Source organism: Coregonus lavaretus (genome assembly GCF_964263955.1).
Source record: "Coregonus lavaretus genome assembly, chromosome: 16".
NCBI classification, from domain to species: domain Eukaryota; kingdom Metazoa; phylum Chordata; class Actinopteri; order Salmoniformes; family Salmonidae; genus Coregonus; species Coregonus lavaretus.
This window is the reverse complement of record NC_140003.1, coordinates 43824682-43830681: the sequence shown is the minus strand read 5'-3', so window position 1 is coordinate 43830681 and position 6000 is coordinate 43824682. Positions and strand designations below refer to the sequence as shown.

Below are 6000 nucleotides of genomic sequence, written 5' to 3'. Positions count from 1 at the left end.
AGAACAAGTATTTGATACACTGCCGATTTTGCAGGTTTTCCTACTTAAAAAGCATGTAGAGGTCTGTAATTTTGATCATAGGTACACTTCAACTGTGATCAAAAATCCAGAAAATCACATTGTATGATTTTTAAGTAATTAATTTGCATTTTATTGCATGACATAAGTATTTGATACATCAGAAAAGCAGAACTTAATATTTGGTACAGAAACCTTTGTTTGCAATTACAGAGATCATACGTTTCCTGTAGGTCTTGACCAGGTTTGCACACACTGCAGCAGGGATTTTGGCCCTGCCAATGTTGTTCTCAGACCATTTTGTAGCTCAGCTGGTAGAGCACGGCGCTTGTAACGCCAAGGTAGTGGGTTCGATCCCCGGGACCACCCATACACAAAAATGTATGCACGCATGACTGTAAGTCGCTTTGGATAAAAGCGTCTGCTAAATGGCATATTATTATTATTATTATTATTATTTATTAGACCTTCTCCAGATCCTTGAGGTTTCGGGGCTGTCACTGGGCAATACAGACTTTCAGCTCCCTCCAAAGATTTTCTATTGGGTTCAGGTCTGGAGACTGGCTAGGCCACTCCAGGACCTTGCGATGCTTCTTACGGAGCCACTCCTTAGTTGCCCTGGCTGTGTGTTTTGGGTCGTTGTCATGCTGGAAGACCCAGCCACGACCAATCTTCAATGCTCTTACTGAGGGAAGGAGGTTGTTGGCCAAGATCTCGCGATACATGGCCCCATCCATCCTCCCCTCAATACTGTGCAGTCGTCCTGTCCCCTTTGCAGAAAAGCCTCCCCAAAGAATGATGTTTCCACCTCCATGCTTCACGGTTGGGATGGTGTTCTTGGGGTTGTACTCATCCTTCTTCTTCCTCCAAACACGGCGAGAGGAGTTTAGACCAAAAAGCTCTATTTTTGTCTCATCAGACCACATGACCTTCTCCCATTCCTTCTCTGGATCATCCAGATGGACATTGGCAAACTTCAGACGGGCCTGGACATGCGCTGGCTTGAGCAGGGGGACCTTGCGTGCGCTGCAGGATTTTAATCCATGACGGCGTAGTGTGTTACTAATGGATTTCTTTGAGACTGTGGTCCCAGCTCTCTTCAGGTCATTGACCAGGTCCTGCCGTGTAGTTCTGGGCTGATCCCTCACATTCCTCATGATCATTGATGCCCCACGAGGTGAGATCTTGCATGGAGCCCCAGACCGAGGGTGATTGACCGTCATCTTGAACTTCTTCCATTTTCTAATAATTGCGCCAACAGTTGTTGCCTTCTCACCAAACTGCTTGCCTATTGTCCTGTAGCCCATCCCAGCCTTGTGCAGGTCTACAATTTTATCCCTGATGTCCTTACACAGCTCTCTGGTCTTGGCCATTGTGGAGAGGTTGGAGTCTGTTTGATGTTGTGTGTGGACAGGTGTCTTTTAAACAGGTAACGAGTTCAAACAGGTGCAGTTAATACAGGTAATGAGTGGAGAACAGGAGGGCTTCTAAAAAGAAAAACTAACAGGTCTGTGAGAGCCGGAATTCTTACTGGTTGGTAGGTGATCAAATACTTATGTCATGCAATAAAATGCAAATTAATTACTTAAAAATCATACAATATGATTTTCTGGATTTTTGTTTTAGATTCTGTCTCTCACAGTTGAAGTGTACCTATGATAAAAAATTACAGACCTCTACATGCTTTGTAAGTAGGAAAACCTGCAAAATCGGCAGTGTATCAAATACTTGTTCTCCCCACTGTAGCTAATAACATTTTCTGAGTCAAGATCACTGAATCAAAATGCAACCCGTGATCTACCGCTCAGATTTTTTTGGGAACTACACTTAAAAAACGTAAACCTATGCAACATTAACCAATTCTGTAGCAATGAGGTTTGTGGAGTAGGCTATAGGCCCAATGCATTATCACTGGATATTGGCTATGCTTGAATTGCCCTGCCAATGTTGTTCTCAGACCATTTTTAAGTTATATTAACAAAATGTAGGTATATGATCACACTGGTAATAGATAATTTGTTGTATTACTTGTGAGGAACAGCTGACTGAGCATAATAATCCTTTTTTTTTTACTGGACTGATGGCCTGCATCAGTCTGAGGGGACGGGAGGTGAGGCTGCCTCTGACCAGACTCAACGTCCCGACTCTCTGCCTCTCTCCGCTGAGAAAAGGGGACAGAGTCGATCCCCCGGTTGGTGACCACTGCCCTAGTCCAACCGTAACCACCTTTAATTTGAGTTGAAAAAAGTTGATTCAAGATCAGTAGCAAAAATAAAATCTTCCATTTCCCACGATCCTACCTACCAACTGAGTGACTGAATGGCTAACTGGCTGACTGGACCTCGACATGCTCAGAGCAGTTGTGTGTCAGTGTATATTTGGCCTTGTGTAGGATTTTTGCGCACCTGCCGTCTTTCCTAGGTGGGCCCGAGGGCGAAAGACTGGCACAGTCCTGTCCAGTGGTATTTTTCCTTGACTCTCACTCCACCGAGGGATCCTGGTCTGGCCAGGTCAGGAGTAACACTGCTGTCTGCCCAGACCAGGCAGAGCTCGATACTGACCAACCCCCCTTCAGGCTACTTATTCACAGACAACAGCAGGTTAATCTGAAGAGAGAGAGAGCAGAAGCACTGAGGGCTAACACCAACAACATCCAGCATGTCACTCCAGACGCCACTACACACAGTGAAAAATATATTGTGATCCCAATCGGATAACCTGAACAAATCAAAGTTGAATAAATACACTTGTAAAAAGACCTTGAGATCCAACAGTGTGAGAGCGACGAACCTTGTACTACCATGCCCTAGGTTATGATTTTGTAGTGTAGCCTTGTACAAACCTTACCTGGTCCATAGAAGGGCAAGCGATGATCTGAAGGTCCTCGCCGCTCTATTCCTCCTGAATCAAGGTGTGCAGTCTCTGGAACACCTGCTGAATGTTGTTCTGTTGGGAGAAAACTTCATGCTAGCTACAAGAGCTGCTGGAGAGAAATTACACCATCGCCGGTCCCCTTTGTATCCCAGTTGCCATGTCAACGGCGTTGTTGTGCACTTAAGAGTCGCTTAGATTAGCACTTAGCCTGACACAGAAAGCCACCGTAATTACTGAACAATGCTTTCTCTTTAACAAGCAGGATCAAGGCTGAAAAGGGTAACTGCGCATTACTCAGCCTCAGCACCTGCTGAAAAGGTCTATTTATTTTGTAGGTGTGTACCAAACCCCCCCATGAGCTCCTGAACAGGGTAAGCCTGGCCCCAGATCTGCTTGTGCCGTCTTCTCATTTTTGGCAGGACACCGCAAACAGATCTGGGACCAGGCCAGCACAGGGTTGGAAAAATAATGAGAGTTTCAATTCCTCCAGTGTCTAACAGACACCCACCCGGACAGGCTTGAAGAGGATAAACTCTGCGTCTCTGTTGGCCAGGTACAAGGACATGCTTTGTAACGTGCTTGGCAGCTTGCTCTTCATCACCCGGTAAGTAGCCATCACTATGTCGTTGATCTTGGCTAAAAGGGGAGACACAAAGAGTCATTTTTCAGTTCCATGCCTTCCTTTCACCACACGATTTAGAGGTTCCACTGAAATATGATGCTGCTGTTTCTTACCTGGCTGAGCCCAAGGTTGTTGAGAGAGGCCGTAGGTAGGACCTCCTTGGATCACCGTGGTTTTCAGAGCGGACACCTGAAACAAAACAAGTCCCCATCATCCCCAGTCAGGGACAACATGAGTGATCTCACACCTACCAACCTTGAAGAATGTTTATGAGTGCCACTTCAGTGCTGCGGTGGCCCCCCCGGCCTCCCCAGGCCCCCCCCCACACTGCTCAAATCATAGGGAAATAAACCTTTTGTTGCCTACTAATAGCTGGCAGAAGACTGCCTCAGTAGGAATGGTAGGCTATAGACTGTTATGGGTACTTGGTAATTGGCTGCTCTTCATTAGCTAACTAGAAATATGTTTAAATTGTACAAATCAGGGATCTCCTGAATCTGAAATCGGAGGGATTTTCTAACAAGGTGGTGCTGATGTAGGCCTAAGGTTGGGTAGGGGGGAGGTCCGGAGGGGGTCAGCCAAATTCCTCCGAATAATTTTTGCATTTTTGAAAAACCTGTAACTTCCATTTCCTGAAACCTAGAGTCTTAAATTATATCAAACAATGTAGCCAACACAGAAGTCGGGTGTTTGATCATAAATGAAATTGAGGTGGTCTCAATTACACTTTCACATTTTTCTAGGTTAAATGTAGGGGTAATGATTATTCATATTAATAGGTGTCTTTATGTGGATAGTCTAGTGAAAATGTAAACTGGCTTCTTCTTAATTTTATAGTAGTCTAGCTTACTGTCGGTTATTTGGAATATGAAACAACTGAACTAGCCCTATAGGAGCTTGTGTCAGATCTCCATCCCTCACCTCATCCATCCAGTTAGGTCTGACTACTAGGCTACCATTTATTCAACATGCCTTGTTGTCATTGGTGAACTGACTTATCGTGCATTCGGAAAGTATTCAGACCCCTTGACTTTTTCCACATTTTGTTACGTTACAGCCTTATTCTAAAATGGATTAAATTGTTTCCCCCCCCCCCTCAATCAACACACACACACAAACACAATATCCCATAATGACAAAGCAAAAACAGGTTTTTAGAAATTTTAGCACATTTTGTAAAAACGGAAATATCACATTTACATAAGTATTCATACCCTTTACTCAGTGCTTTATTGAAGCACCTTTGGCAGTGATTACAGCCTTGAGTCTTATTGGGTATGACGTGACAAGCTTGGCACACCTGTATTTGGGGAGTTTCTCCCATTCTTCTCTGCAGATCCTCTCAAGCTCTGTCAGGTTGGATGGGGAGCGTTGCTGCACAGCTATTTTCAGGTCTCTCCAGAGATGTTCGATCGGGTTCAAGTCCGGGCTCTGGCTGGGCCACTCAAGGACATTCAGAGACTTGTCCAGAAGCCATTGCTGCGCTGTCTTGGCTGTATGCTTAGGGTCGTTGTCCTGTTGGAAGGTGAATCTTCACCCCAGTCTGAGGTCCTGAGGTTCATCTTTCCCTTGATCTTGACTAGTCTCCCAGTCCCTGCCGCTGAAAACCATCCCCACAGCATGATACTGCCACCACCATGCTTCACCGTAGGGATGGTGCCAGGTTTCCTCCAGACGTAAGAATCTTGTTTCTCTTGGTCTGACAGTCTTTAGGTGACTTTTGGCAAACTCTAAGCGGGCTGTCATGTGCCTTTTTACTGAGGAATGGCTTCCGTCTGGCCACTCTACCATAAAGGCCTGATTGGTGGAGTGCTGCAGAGATGGTTGTCCTTCTGGAAGGCTCTCCCATCTCCATAGAGGAACTCTAGAGCTCTGTCAGAGTGACCATCAGGTTCTTGGTCACCTCCCTGACCAAGGCCCTTCTCCCCCGATTGCTCAGTTTGGCCGGGCGGCCAGCTCTAGGAAGAGTCTTGGCGGTTCCAAACTTCCTCCATTTAAGAATGACGGAGGCCACTGTGTTCTTGGGGATCTTCAATGCAGCAGACATTTTTTGTGTGTAGGCAAGTGACAATCAAAATTTGATCAATTTAAAATTCAGGCTGTAACATGAGAAGCTCACTGCCGATAGACTACTCATCACGGTGGGAGGCTATTCCATCTCTTGCTAGAACAGAAGCGGTACCCTTCTGCGTACCAACCTGGTAGCAACGAACCTACCGATTCTACTTGTAGAATGCTCGTCAGTGGCCAACAACTTGACGTTGAGCCAATCAGAGAGCACAACTCCACCCCTAATGTTCCTAATGTTTGTTTCCCGTGTGTATCAGGAATGGTCCACCACCCAAAGGACATCCAGCCAACTTGACACAACTGTGGGAAGCATTGGAGTCAACGTGGGCCAGCATCCTTGTGGAACGCTTTCGACACCTTGCAGAGTCCATGCCCCAATGAATTGAGGTTGTTCTGAGGGCAAAAGGGGGGGGGGG

General features: G+C 45.9%; 1 pseudogene across 1 annotated transcript in view; it reads right to left on the bottom strand.

Annotated features, from left to right (window-relative positions):
• Window positions 1-1734: 1734 nt before the first annotated feature.
• The window catches only part of LOC311143859 (conserved oligomeric Golgi complex subunit 3-like), a 46051-nt pseudogene continuing 41785 nt past the window's right edge, over window positions 1735-6000 (bottom strand). Inside the window, exons 19-22 of the transcript XR_014615563.1 lie at window positions 3628-3703; window positions 3401-3528; window positions 2866-2964; window positions 1735-2624 (exon numbers count right to left, since the gene is read on the bottom strand). The product of XR_014615563.1 is annotated as a conserved oligomeric Golgi complex subunit 3-like (transcript). The remainder of the gene's footprint in view (window positions 2625-2865; window positions 2965-3400; window positions 3529-3627; window positions 3704-6000) is intronic.